The sequence below is a fragment of the Pinus tabuliformis genome, chromosome 1_1 (assembly GCF_031772625.1).
Source record: "Pinus tabuliformis cultivar Carrire ecotype Pingquan chromosome 1_1, CPIR1, whole genome shotgun sequence".
NCBI lineage: Eukaryota > Viridiplantae > Streptophyta > Pinopsida > Pinales > Pinaceae > Pinus > Pinus tabuliformis.
Window position 1 is genome coordinate 69,948,273 of NC_142297.1, and position 16,088 is coordinate 69,964,360.

The following is a 16,088-nucleotide window of genomic DNA, read 5'->3' on the forward strand; positions in this document are numbered from 1 at the left end:
CGACTCGCAGATCAATGGCGGAGACCGTTAAGTATATCGCATCGTAGGTTTAAAGGGAAAGACTTACTGCGGGCCCGTAGACACAGCGATATGAGACTGTGACTATCGCATCGCAATATATCAAAGGGGTGATGCCAAATGGACCATGGGCCGTGCGAAGTGCGATATGCCGATGGCGCCAATCGGCAATCGGCGAAGTGGGATCGGGACCACGTACAAAGGGGCGAAGACCCATAGTCCGTGCGACTTGCGATAGCGATACAGGCGGACCCGACAGGGTTATAGATACGGCACTATAAAATTTGATATCCGATATGCAGCGTTTTGTCGGGCTTTTTTGTGTTTTGGTGTATTTCTATTATAAAACGCAAATACAAAGAAGACCATGGCATATGGGCTTTGTGACTTGCAACGACAATGGTACACGGACCCGAGAGGATTACAAGTCGGATTTAATACCATTTGAAGTCTGGCTTGGTGGAAATTTTCACTGTTTTGTTGTATTTCCTATGTATTTCTCTTTGTAAACAGAGAAGCATATTCCTAGGGATTTCACCAGCACCAGTGGTCCTTTCCGTTGTAAAACAGGTAGAACAGGTGGCCTGATGCCTCGAGCGTTATTACCATGATTGTTTAACGCTCGATGGGGAGATGAAGGGACACCGCTGGGAGCCAAAGAGCCCGAGAAGGGGATTGAACCGACAACACCAATTGGCTTAAAAGCCATCAAATGGCAGGACAGAGGACAGGGGAGGACATATTCAAGACAGAGAGAAGCAGTAAAAACACATGAATGCGAATAGTATGACAGAGGCACAAGGGGGAGAGATTGTTGCTCATTAGACTCTAGGAATTCAAGGAATCGTTGTGTATTGTCACTATTTTTGTGTGCTAAAGCTCTGTTTGAGCTCATAAACTGTAAAACTCTATTTTAAGGCAAAATATAAAGGCTGATACTGATAGCTTGGACCAGGAGACGTAGCCAGGAAGTTTGGTGAACTCCATTATTATTTTGACTGTGTTGATGTATGTGTTTTTTTGTGTTTTTAATAACTGTTGATTGTCCATTTCATTGCAATCTTATCGATCCATTGCACTAAGTGGAATAGGCATTTCCTGCACATAAGACCTCAATACCTTAATATAGACTTAAGAACCCATTTTCAGATCAAGTGGTATCAGAGCGTTTGGTTTTGCATTTGTTTTTGGTTTTGTTAAGGTTAGGAAAGCTTGTGCTGGGAGTTTTAATGCTAACTAGATCAAAGCTCAGACTAGGAGAAGGAGAACTTGTTGAGGCCAATCCAGAGATTGGAAGAGCCCTTTCTAAAAGGAGAATGGCAGAAGAAGCTCCACTAGGATCAGAATCTCAGTTTATAGAGAGTTTTAAGACACTTCGAACCATGGTGGAAGAAATGTATCTGGAATTTAAGAAGGGTCAAGGTGAAAGCACCACAATACCTAAACCAGACAAAGAGGACAAAGGAAAATGAGGAATGACTCCTCCACCATCTCCTCAATCATCACTTTCATCATCCTCATCATCTTCTTCGCATAAAACTATTTCTGATAAGAAAAAGAAAAAGAAATTCTTTGATTAAATTAGATGTGAAGTTTGATTTGCCAATTTATGATGGATAACTAAATGCAGAGAAGCTAGATAATTGAATAAGATAGATTGATGTATATTGCAGGGTTTGAACATTGATTCAGAAAGGAGGAAGATTCAATTGGTTAGCCTTCGACTTGGAGGAATTGCACTAGTATGGTGGGAAGGCAAGACACAAGATGATCTGCAAAAATATGGTAAAATCGTTTCTACTTGGAATGAATTTGTTTCTGCAATCAAAAAACAGTTCTATCCTTTAGCTTACATGCAGCAGGCAATGATGAGTTGGCAAACTCTTTGGTAATTGAAGGGTCAAAGTGTACAAAGTTGTACTCAAGAATTCAAAAAAAGAGCTTTAACTCTAGGTATATCCTTGGACTCAACTGAGACTTTATTGAAGTATACCGGTGGTATGCATAGTTATTTGAAGCATACTATACTCATGTTTAATCCCACTAGCTTAGATGATGTATCAATCCAAGCAACACATCTAGGGGCTAGAGGTAAGAATGTAAACCCAAAGGTTGGGAAGTAATCTAAACCTTTTGTAAACAAGAATAAGGAAAAGAAGAAACTGAAATGGAAGGAGAGGAAAGCAAACACTGTAAAGAAGGATAAACCTTCATGCACTCATTGTAAGAAAGAAGGACACGATGAGGCACACTACTGGTCTTTGCATCTAGAGTTGAAACCTAAGAATTTTGGTGGAAAGGAGAAGAAGAATGTTGTTGTTATTCAGAAAGACTTTGGGTCAGATTCAGGTGATGAAACAACAATTACAACCACAAGTATTAAATGTAAAGATTTTGAAGCATCCATAAGTAATTCTGCACAATCTGTTGATAATGAAAATAATGAGAGGGAAAGAAATGAGCTTTTTTGTATTAGAGTGATTTCTAAGCACAATAAGATTGATACTTTGTTTGATAGTGGATCACAAGTAAATATGATTTCTGAAACAATTGTAAAGAAGTTGGGACTGAAAACAAAACCTCATGAGAAGCCATATCCATTGGGTTGGGTGTGTGATAAAACAAAGCTGCAAGTAACAAGACAATGTAAACTTAGGTTTGCTATTGGGTCAACATTTGTAGATGAGGTTGAGTTAGATATAGTTCCATTGGATATATGTGGTATTGTTTTGGGATGTCCATACTTGTATGATAGAAAAGCTATTTTCTATAGAGCTAAGAATAAGTATCAACTCACTAAAAATGGAATAGAATACATTTTAAGAGCTCATAAACTCAAAGGAAACTATTCTCTTATAAACTCAGGACAGATGAAAAGAATTGTGAATTCAAGTAAGCAATTTTTACTAATGGTTGTAAAGGAAAATGACCCTGATAAAACCAATGCATTTGAAGGCTGTGATGCTAAACAGAAAGCTAATTTAGTTAAAGCTATTTCAGAATATGATATCCTATTTCAAGAACCTAAAGGTCTGCCACCCAAAAGGGAAATAGTACATGATATTTGTTTGCAGCAAGATGCTCCATTACCTAACATTGGAATGTATAGGTTATTAGCTTTAGAGAATGCAGAGATAAAGAAGTAGGTACAAGAGTTGCTAGATAAAGGATTCATATGACCAAGCACATCACCATGTTGATCCCCAATCATGCTGGTGAGAAAGAAATATGGTTCGTGGAGAATGTGCATTTATTATAGAGCATTAAATGAAAAAACGATCAAGAATCGTTGTCCTCTTCCTCGTATAGATGATTTGTTAGATCAACTAAAAGAAGCAGTTTACTTTTCTAAGTTAGATTTATGAAGTGGCTATCATCAGGTTAGAGTTGCAGAACAAGATGCATGGAAGACTGATTTCAAGACAAAGCAAGGACTATATGAATGGTTGGTTATGCCTTTCGGCTTAACTATTGCCCCTGCTACATTTATGCGAGTTAGAATGATGTACTCAGAGATTTTATTGATGACTTTGTAATTGTTTATCTAGATGACATTCTTGCTTTTAGTAAGACATGGGAAGACCATGTGAAGCATGTAAAGCAGACTTTAGATGTTTTAAAAAGAGAAAACCTATATATAAAACTATCAAAATGGGAATTTGGCAGAACATCTTTAAATTATTTGGGTTATATTGTAGGGGGTGGTGAATTGAAGGTAGATCCCTCTAAGGTTGAATTCATTGTGAATTGGCCTAAACCCAAATTTGCTATAGAGGTTATGAGTTTCCTAGGGGCAGCATAATACTGGAGAAAGTTTATTGCTAATTTTTCATTGATTGCAACTCCATTACATGCTTTAACAAGTTTGAAACAGGTGTTTTAGTGGGGAGGAAAACAGCAGAAAACCTTCGACACCTTTAAAGAGAAAATTAGTACAACACCAGTACTAGCACTGCTAGATCTTCAACATCCATTTGAGATTGAGACAGATGCCAGTGACTATGCCATGGGAGCAGTGTTCATGCAACACAGAAAACCCATATGCTATCATTCTAAGACATTTACTTCTGCAGTAGTTAATTATCCTACATATGGTAAAGAATTGTATGCATTAGTACAAAGTGTGAAAAAGTGGAAACATTACCTAATGGGTAAAGAAACAATCATACATATAGATCATCAACCACTTCAATATTTTCACTTACAAATTAAATTGCAGCAATCAAGACATTATAGGTGGATGGGTTTTCTACAGCAATTTCATCTTGTCATCAGATATAAGAAGGGCATACACAATAAGGTCCAGACATGTTATCAAGACCAATCATAAATGCATCTACTATACTTAAGCATAACTCAGTAATGCATGAAAGTTACATTGAACAATATGCTCAAGATGTAGATTTTAAATATGTATATGTAACTTAAAGTCATGGCAAACAGGTAGAAGAATTGGATTATTATGTAAAGGACTAACTCTTATATCATTTGGAAAGTTATGCATTCCACAAACTAAAAGAGTTAACATAATTCAAGAAACACATACTTCTCTCATATCACATCTTTTTGGTGTATGTAAAATAGTTGCATAATTGAAAAGGTTCTGTTATTGGCCAAGAATGCATGAGACAGTTTCGAAATATATCAAAAGGTGTACTATGTGTGCTACAAGCAAGCCCAATAATAGGAAATTAGGCTTGTACACTCCACTTCCAATTCCTTCTCGTCCTTGGGAAAGTGCTTCCATGGATTCTGTTGAGGGATTGCCAAAGTCTAGGAAAGGTCATGATTATTTGTATGTTGTTGTGGATAGGTTCAGTAAAATGTGTATCTTAATACCATGCAACACGCAGGTTACAGATGAACAAACAGTAAAGTTGTTCTTTCAGAATGTAGAGTGAGGCTCTAAGTTATAAGAGGAGAAATAGATAGAAAGATAGAGGAATGATGAGTCTAAGAGATAGGAGGCATTGAGTCAAGTGTAGATCGTGGTTTTGGGTTGTAAAGTAGGAGAAGGCTCTGCAGCTGAGTGCACAGAGGCCTAGTAGTCCGTAGTTAAGTGCGCGGACCCCTGCAACTAAGTGCACAGGGTAGGTTGAGTCTGTAACCATGGAAGAAATTAATAAAAGAGAATTTATATCATAATTCTATGTATCTTTTCCTGTTTATGTGTTATTGGGTATGAATTGCACTTTTACTGTTTATTTACTGCACAAACTCATATGAATGTGTTGAATAAGTAATTATAACATAGGGCATCTAGTTACACAAAGATAATTGACTAGTGTAAGAAGATAAGTAAGATCTTAGGTGTGATTTAGGAAATAGTGCAGAGCGCTGCTCCAGCAGTGTAGAATCCCACAACCCCTGGTTAAGGTTGCGCGAAGGTGAATATATCGGGCCGCGAAGGCCAGGAAAGTGTGCGAAGTAACTTGTGCGCAGGAACTAACAGTTGGACCAAATCAAACCCTCAGAGATCTCAAGGGTGAGGAAACTTGGTTCCAGCACCCTCCCATACTACTTCGGCTGAGACCTCAGTTCGCGCTCTGCGAACTGTTGCCGAAAGGGCCAGTGGTACCGGGATTTGTTTGGCTAATTAACTCCGAACCTGGGTTAGGCCCCGAAAAGCCAACAATTTGGATTGATTCATATTTAAAATTCCATTTCCATCATTTCAAAGCCTTATGTGTTTTTATACTTCTGTGTTTAACTCCTATTTCTCTTCATTCCTCTGTATTTTCAATTTGTAGGTTTCGCCCAAGAAAAAATTGTGTAACAAGATGACTAAGTCAAAGAAAGGATAGAAACCCAACAAAGCCACACAATATTTTACATCTGATGTAACATAAATTCCCCCACTATTCTCAGACACAACATGCATTATCGGCAATGGTACTTCCTCATGGGAAAACATGTACCAGATGTTGGAGAGTGAGGGTCCAAGGATAATTCAATGTAAAGCAACAGCATATGCTACTACATCTTCTGAAGCCTCCCAATTTGAAGATGCAAGTTCTTTCCTCCATAGAATTGCCGCTAGACCCAATATTTTACCTTACCCTGATATGGTAAATTGGATAATAGACGATATTAACATTGCCGACTTGACATTCCAGACTTCAAGGAAAACGGTTATTGGGTCCTTCACAGTAGAAGACTTGAAGAGCATGTGTCATATACCAGATCCACAAAAGGTGTATGATAAACCCTTCCTCGAGCATTTTGCAGTTGAGAATGAAGAACCATCATACCCAATTAAGCAATGGAGGTCCAATTCAAACAAGCACAAATATGAGAAATTGGGTATGTATTCTTCATCTCTCACTACTCCCAACTCTTATATCGTAGCTATGATGTGTAGATTATTTGGATATGTCGATACCACCAAGTTCTCTATTGAGTGTGATACATGTGGATATTGGTGGCCATCTGCCAATTCCACTTGGACAACCACCATTTTTTCTTTCAGTTTTCCAGTTTCCTTAATTGTAGCACAATTTACTATTTTTAATAGTTTTTCGGGTCCTAAACTTTTGGAGTCGTTTTGATGCCAACGAATTTGATAAGTCATTTTTTAGTCGTAGTCCTCAGAGATATCTTTCCAATGGGGTATCATGCGTGTCAAACAGAGATAATATGACCAAGTCATGACCCCGAAAAGTTGGCTACCCAACTAACCCCAACAGGGCCCATAAACTCTTGGTGTTACATCTCCTCGGGTTAGGGTTTTGGTTGTTTAGGGTTTGCTCTTATTGTTCAATAATAAAAAGGCCCTTGAGCCTCATTTTAACACAGTTCAGAGGCATGTAGCTGCCACATCTCTTCTCAGAGATAAGCTACCATCACCCGAGCTAGTTTATTTCCATTTTTGTTTGTAAGCATATTTCAATGTTTTACATTAATGAAATGAAGTATTCTTTTTGTTGCATCTCTGTATTTTTGGTTATCTATGTAATTTGTTGTGTTCCTGTTTAAATCTGGATCAATGGTATTAGGGTGGTCTTCTCTTTCTCTGTATTTTCCTTGCATCTCCCCAACGTGTCAGGATATAAGGAGTTAGGGCTTGAACTGGTCGAACCTTTGCAAGATCAGCCTCACAAATTTTGACGGCCTCCCATGGCAGATGAAAAGAAAGACGAGGGGGTAGGATATCCTATCAAAATCTTACTCGAAGAATCCCTCGAGTGACAAAGGAACTCGATGATGGACAACTTTGCCTAGATCCTTCAACGGCTACCCAGGGGTGACACATCTAATAACTACTCTGGAAATGCCACATCCTTTAAGGTACAAGTTAAATTTGAAATCCCCATATTCAAGGGTCAGACAGATGAAGATGTCATAGATAAATGGTTAAATCTTGTAGAAGGGTATTTTTTTGTTCATGATTTTTCAAGCTGGGAAAAGATTACTTTCGCTCTTCTCAAAGCAGCCCCCCACGTCAAGAACTAGTGGGAAACCGACTATGAGCAGAAGGATGAAAGTACAGCCTCATTGTTTTTAGCCACACCCACTTGGAATCCATTCCGATATGCCATCAAGGAGTAGTACTACCTTGTCGGAAGCTATAAGGATAAATACGTAAAGTGGACCACATTGCGGTAGGGAAGGGACCAAGACGTGCCAGAGTTTACCAATATTTTTCATACCCTTCACACAAAGTTGGGTATCAAGGATTTTGAGCAGAATTTGGTACTCTAATACTGTGGTTTTCTACACAAGTACATCCAAGACGAGATGGAGTTCCTGGACATCACCTCACTCGGCACGACATACCGATACACTATCAAGATCAAGCAGAAGTTTAAACAAAAGAACAAAAAAGCCAAGGCGGGGTGACCCAAGACAACCCGTCGAAGCCGCAAGAGAAGGACAACACCATGAAGTCAAAGAAGGACATAGGAAAGTGGTGTGAGTTCCACAAGAGCCCCACTCATAGCACAAGTAAGTGTCGGGCCAAGCAGTCAGTGGTGGTCGGGTTGAAGGCTTCAGAATCAGATGAATTTTCCGACCTTGAGTCTGAACTCGACAAGAAGAATGATAGAGGGAAGTAAACCATTGATGCAGAGCCCAATGCTACTATTTCCACTATTAAGATCCAGAATAATGAGCTCGAAGATCCAGAGGAGGGGGAGTGTCTTTTCCACTCACAAATGTGGGTGAAGGGTTCGCCACTACAATTCATTGTTGACAGTGGGAGCCAAAAGAACTTCATTTCAACAGAGGTTGTGAAGCAGTTGGGACTACCAACCATACCACACCCACAACCATACAACATTGGGTGGCTTCACCAAGGATGAGATCTTCAAGTCTGCCAGCAATGTCGCCTTCCCTATAGCATCAAACCCTTCACAAATGAGGTATTGTGTGATGTTGCACCTCTTGATGTTTGTGATGTATTGTTAGGCCAACCATACTTGTGGAAATGACATGCTATGTATGAGTCAAGGTCTTGTGCTATTATTCTTTCTTTGTGTAATACATTATATAGGATACTGGAGGTAGCCCCACCTACCAGCACTTCTTTGATCTCTGCTAAGAAAGGCAATAAGATTATTTCCCAAACTAGGAATATTTTTATTTTTATTTATTTATTTATTTTATTTTATTTGGTTTTCTCTCAAAGTAAGGGGAGTAAGGGGAATATCATAGCCACATCCATGACCCCCAGGAAGGGTTCCTCCACACAACAGAATCAGGGGGATATAATCATGAAAGGATATAGGGACATCTTATCCTCACCAACAGGGGTAACGTTACACTGTGAGGTCAAGCATTTGTTCAATTTGACTCCCGGAGCACCTCTACCCAAGGGGACGATATATTGTCGCTCTGTTATGGAAAATTCCAAGTATAAGACGTGACATGATCAACATTAGGTGTCACAAAGTTTCAGGTGGGCGAACAAGTTTGGTTGCATTTGCAGAAAGAATGCCTTACCACAGCCCATCGGAAGCTTAGACCACTCCAATATGGTCCTTACACCATTAACAAAGATGTGGAAAACAATGCTTTGGAGCACAAAATTCCCCCATTCCTTGGCTTGCACCGATTGTTCAATGTGGATATCCCTCGACCATGCTTCCCACCATTACTGGACACATCAGAGATTGCAAAACAACTCACCAGGGACCAAGTTCAACAGAAGTTTCCCCATCTCATGGAAGCACTCAAAGCAATGTAGACCATTGCTTCCTAAGGGGGTAGGAATGATCCAGGTGGATATTGGTGGCCACCCGCCAATTCCAGTTGGACCACCACTATGTTGATGCCTCGAAAATCGCTGCATCAACATCGGGGAAGACCACCCGGTCCAGACCTTAAAGGCAGCTCCTTTTCCGTTTGGTGTGGTGGCTCCGACTGGATATAATGGGACCAATTTCCCAATGGTTTGTAAATAGGATGGATAAGTGGTCGATTTTCTATTATCTAATGATAATGGATGGATGATTTATACTAAAATGCAAAATTATAAACAACTAATCTATCCCGGGAAATTTCCACTTTAGTGCAACTTTTGATGATCTTTATCTACAAATAGGCATATAGATGACTCTATTGGTAAACAAAGACATTCATTTATATGATAATTACTTTGTTCAAGTAGTTGAACAAAGTAATCATTAAAACATTATTACACTATTCCTCATATATCATTGACATAAATATGATTGAAAGAATAACATTCCTTAAACATTCAATAGTGATAAGTATAAGGACTGCTGTTAAAACACATACATATATCCAATGATAGCAAGATTAAATAAATGTCGATTCATATAAAAGAATGGAGCAAAGACATAGATAATAGTACAATATGTAATTCGGATCCCTTCCGATATCAATCGCATTCAAATTCCGTCTTCTAACTTAGAAACACTCTCACAAAAAGCAGTAGTGCATATCTCATCAAAGCATTCTTCATTAAAATTCAGAATATAGGCTCAGTCTTCATAAAAAAATATATCAGAAGCACAATAGTGTGACTTCTCGATCCAAGTTTTATACAAAAATTTAGGACCCTTTCTAAAGACATGAAAGGGTCTATAAATACTATCTAAGCTAACTGATTATGAAATAAAAATGCTATTAGGTGGTATAACCAAATCATGAAGATCTCCTTGAAATAGGTATGTTTGCAGTCGGTAGCATGATTCACTATTTTGGCCGATCATCCTTTGGCTTGAGCTGGCAGATAGCAAGCATTGGTTGCAATTCTGGAGGGTGACTCAGACGAGAATGCAGTTGGGCTGAATACGTAGCATCATGAATTTTGGGAATCATGTAACCAATTGCATCGGTTAAACATTTGAGTGCTGCCCTTTGACTGTATGGTTTAACTGGGAAGAACCAAAAGGTGTTCCAAGTTAAACTTTGGATGCCTGCGATTAATATTTCTTTCTTTTCCAATTCCTGATTGCATGTCTATTCCAATGCTTTGGCTGGCGACAATTTACCTGGAGTGCACTGTGAAATCAAATTAGACAGATAAAGAGTATCATTAATTAACTCAATCAAATTACTGGTTGCTGATCTGCATCTTGAAGTTTCCCTTTCTGCTTCCATCAATTGTGATTGCCATTCTAGAAAAAGGATTTCCTTGTGTGATTCTAGAGTTTTAGGCAGATTTGTTGCTTGCCCTTCACTGGTTTCTTGCCAAGCAAGAAAGTTGGTTAAAGTCTCATCGGCCTGTTCCAAATTCTGCCTGGCGTCAACTGATTTGTCAATCATTGATGAAGAAATCTCACAGAGGGGCTCAACAAGGGAAATATTATGACATAGTAAATTTAACTGTTTAATTAATGCCTTATTGATCTGGAGAGCTTCGGACCTAAATTCTGCTGGTTGAGGAAGACTCTTGAACTTTTCTATCTGTTGTGATAATTGAGCGATTTGCTCATCTTTTGTTTTACTCATTTGTTCATTCATTGTCTTCAGCTTGGCCAACGCTGTGGATAATTCTTTTTGTTTCTGCACCACGCTTTGGTCTATCCTCTGCTTCTCCTTGAGAAATTGCTCGTTTAGCTGGTTGTTTAATTGTTGTTATGCTGCTAACTGCTGTTATAATTGCTCTATTCTCTGCTGTCTTTCGGATACCTGTGCCTCCAATGAAACAATTGTTTGGTCTTTTTCCTTGAGTAAATTGCTCACTTCTGACGCTTTATCCATAGTAGCTGCCAAGTAGGCCCCGACATATTGAGAGAGTTTTGTGAGGTCTTTGGAAGAATTGAATTCTTCTTTCCATACCACATTAGTCATCTCTGTCTATGCAGGCAAAAGGGAAGATTGATCAAGCCTTCTCTTTTTCTTTTGTCTGTTTACTATAGCCCTATGCTTAAGACTGTAAAAGATATCTAATGGTGGTATTTTTTCTATATACAAAACAATTTCATTCGATGGATCTTTAGGAATTATCTCTACATCCTTACTTATGGGTAGGCCGTTGGTTCCTTCAGTTGGAACCGTACTTGTTGTTGTCTTGTGACCAATTGTCACTTGAGGCGTACTAAAACCCTGTGAATTCTTAGGATTGCTTATAATGGAATCGAATTGTTGCCATTCTTTAAGGAGCTTGGGATCGATTTGAATATCTATATCCATGTGTTCACTGCCTTTTTCCTGTTCTTTCTCCTGTTCTGTCTCTTTTCCTTTCTCAAGATTTTTTTCCACAACAGGAGGTTTGTCAACAGTTCGCTGTTCAGGCTCGCTTGACTGGATTGCTAGGGTGGTGGCTAATAAGTCCAGAGGCAGAGTTTGCAACCTCTTTTCTTTAAGCCTATTAAACACTTCCAGCTCTTCATCTTTATACCTGATCCTGGCCAATGTTTTTACCTGAAATAATGATTCTACTGAGGAAAACAGGTCATCAAATTCATCCTTTTCATGATCAAACTTTGTAAGTTTGGCTTGTTCAAGAACATTATAAGCAACTTTTATAGGATCATATTATTTGTTGGGGATGGTTGCAAGATTGAGAATTTGTATTTTTTCCGCCTCCTTTTCTGCGTGTTTTTAATCATGGAGAGTATAAACACTACATCTTAGAGGAAATGTAGGCCATACCTGTTTCTTAGAGTTTCTAAGGGTTTTGGATGTCCCTTCTGTTGTTATTTGGTAGGCTAATTCTCGAACTAACAGCTTATCGGGCACATACAGAGGAAGGAAATGGGGTCTTGTAAGGCTACCAAAAAGCCTTATATAAGTGAACTTGTCTTCTCCGAACCAATTACCAACTGCAGTCAAGTCTATCCCTACTTCCTCGGAAATCCTTGGGGCAGGCTTATCAAAAATAGCATAATAGACAGGCAACATAAAACCATTGCAAATTCTGTACAAATGATCTTTGTAGTGAGCTTTCCATAACATTTGATGATAAATATGGATTGGCTTGGGGTCTTGGGGAGTCCATCTCCATCCGAGTACCGGATATTCAAAGTTAAAACAAAGAGTGTCCATAATATAAGCACTGTAATAAAAAGGGAGAATGGTCTTGGTAGTTTTGCGTGAATTTGATTTGAATTCAAGAATTGTTGTGGCTAATTTGTCGGACAAAATGTTCGCCCAATCCATCACATAACTATTGATTGCTGCTTCTATTAAAGGGACCATTTCAATGGTGAATTTAGCAGAGTCATGTATTCCCCACATTCTACACATCATAGCCCTAGCATAACAGTAGGGAGAAGACAATGAATCCACAGAGTACTTACCTAATGACTCGTGTTTGTGCTTCTCAGGATTCTGTCTCCACTGCTTAATCGGGGCCAATACTGTCTCATTTTCATTTGTAAATTTTTCAAGGAAGGCTTTGTTGTATTTCTTTTAAGGCGCAAGCAAGTGATACATTTTCCTTAGATCATCAGGCTGAAATGAGCCAAAAATCCTCCCGTCAATTGTGCAAAATGTTTTGTTTGAAACTGGAATTTCTTCTACGACCCATCTTACTATGTCAGTGTATGGAAGAATCTTTTCTCGTGCTGCTATTCTGTGCAAATATGAACAAGCTAAATCTCTAAGGGATGCTTCCAATTTGCTAGTTGAGTCAGTTGTGGCTCCTTTTGATATTTCCTCAGGTTCATCTGCTTCAATTAAATTGTAAATGCTCTCCCAACTAGTATTTCCAAGGCCGAGGCATGTAGTGTCTGAGATTAACCCTTTTTTGCTTGGCTCTGGATCCTTGGCTGGCTGCACTGCTGCTGTAGGAGCTACGGCTGCAGATTTCTTTGATTTCTTTCCCATTTGTTTCAAATTTCTTATTTCAGCGGAGTTCTGCACAAGCGATGGGAAAAACGTGATACAAAGAAATGCTGCTATAGACCAAGATGAAAATGAGAAAGAATTACGTCGATTAGTAGGTGATAATGGATCATAATAAAATTGTTGCGGATAAAATCTAATCCTCCCCTTAACTACTTCTTTGATTAGCCGCTTAACCTGTCAATCGTGGTAAAGAAGGTTTTAAATGCCCATCACGTCGTTTATATATCAAATGATTCATTGAAGCATGTCTCAGATTTCTTTAATGGATAATCAGAGGTAAATCGCAAATCGGCGATCGGTAACGTGAAAGGAAAGGCTTTAATATTTTTTTAAAAATCTCCAATCACCAAAAGGTGATATAATGTATGCAAACTTTTTAAATATGTTCTCGAGATATGCGCCTTATTAATGCATCGCAATCGGGGAATGGGTTCGAGTTTTATTACCGTGTCAATGTGATTTCGCCAATCGCTGATTGTGATGTGCCTTATCGCATCGTAGGATTTGAGTGTGCCTTTAATCATGTGTTGACTTTGTATTGCCAATCGCCAATGGTGATACGCTTTATCGCATTGGAGAAATGAAGGAGGCTCTTTTAAATTGCTTCTTTCACATTTTACCTTTCCCGATATCCGATTGCGATATGCTTTTCGGATCGGAGAGAATGGATGTATCTTTGTGCATGCTTCCTTTGTTATTGCGATATGCGATCTTGCGATCTCTTTATCGAAATAATGAAGAATTTTATAATTTTTAAAGACCCACTTTATTTCTATTCAAAAGGCTTTTAAAATCTTCATTTACCTTAAGTCTTTTGATAAAGGTTTCTCTTATGATGGGTTAATACCAATTTATTCACATATCTAAGTTTACTTTAAAAGGGACCCATTTCATATTATGATTTTGTATAAAGATTTTATGAAATGGGGAGTTGTTTTACAGCACAACAATTGGCGATTCACTGGGAGAAACAGTTATCTCTGAGAAATTAATTAAAATACTTAAACTTTTTTAATTTGGAAATCTTACCTGATAGAGAAAATCTAATATAACCAGGTGATCATAAATTCTGAACATAATGATAACTATTTTTGGTATTTCCTTCTATTTTTAGAATTAAATACATTCTAAACTTTAAGTAAACCTTAATTGGTTGATAATGATGAAACAAATGACTTTTCCAGCTTAGCTTTTATAATAACTCTTTTTTCATAGGTAAAGCCTCTGCTGCCAGCAAACGTCTATAGTCTCGACAAGGTTACCTTTTAACCATTTGATCATTCATTATTCCATCCATTTCAGAGTATAATTATAAAGAATGAATCCAAAAGATATGTTTCCATATTTTTTGTATTACTTTTTCCTTTTTTTCTTATTTTGTAAGATAAAAAGCCATTGTCCTGGTTTGGTGGCCAGCTGTTGACAATGCCATTCAATGGTTGTAATTTAACTGAACAAGCTGGCTCGTGATGAGACCCCTTGTCTTATAATTATAAGCCATTACCCTGTTTTGGTATGTAGTATTGGTAATGTCAGTTGAACTATTCCCCTATGATCATGGTAAGCAGGCTTATAATAAGATCTCTTATCTTTTATATCAAATATGTTTTAGAATTACACTCTGAGTAATTATAAACTTTGATGGATGGGATGAACAATTTTCTCCTTAAGAGAATATGGATGACAGGGTGAGAGTTGAAGATGCTAAGATTGAATTAGTCTCTGTTTTGTATTGATAACCGTTTTCAGGCTTTTTTAAAACATTAAAATGATTTATAGTACTTCTAAGTTTTGAGAGGATTTCACAAAAATAAAATGGGGTTTCCAGAATTTAAATATACCTAATTTCCTAGAAATTTCCTTTTCTTAAAAGTAAATATCAAAATTATTTTCTTTTGAGTAACTTTTTCAATATAGCAAAGACCAATGAGAGGCTTTTTACAACTTTATTTTCCTAGGATTTTAAACAAAATAAATTATGCACACAAATTCTGCTGAAAATTGAATATTTACAAAAGGAGAAGGGGTTACCTCCTCAATTGAAGAATTTTTTCAAGATAAGTCCGTTAACAGGAAGATAATCTCTCTTTCCTGATAGATCTTGCAATATGAATGTAGAAGGGCCTATCTTCTCGCTGATCTGAAATGGTCCAAGCCACATTTTCTGGTTTTCCTTTATCTTCATGGGCTTTGTACCACTTCAAAACTAGATCACCAACTTGTAAGTGTTTTGAGCCGGTTGAAGTTGTATCGAAAGATGACTTAATAATCTGCTGATGTTTTGCATGTATAATTCGGGTTTTCTCTCTCTCTTCTTCTAATTTCAGAATTTGATCATGTCTAAGTTGAATAGAAGACGAGGGATTTTCTTCAATAAACTGCACTAAAGCTAGTGATGGAAGTACTAAGTTTGCTGGTATGACAGCTTCTTTTCCATATACTAGATTAAATGGAGAAGTGCCTATAGAGGCCTTCTATGTTATTTGGTCAGCCCATAGTGCAAATATCAAAGATTTATGCCAGTTTTTATGATTCTACTCAATAGTTCTCTTAATGATTTTGATAAGATTTTTATTGGTGGATTTTGCTAAACCATTACCCTGAGGGTAGTAGTTCGCAGAATACTTCAATTTAAATCCCCTTTTGATAGCAAAATCAAATATAGAATTTCCAGAGAAGTAAGATGCATTATAAAAAATAAGGGCATTTGGAACACCAAACCTTGTAATAATGAACTAATTTATGAATTCAATGATTGCCTTAGAGTTTGCTGTCTTCAAAGGAATTGCTTCAACCCACTTAGTAAAGTA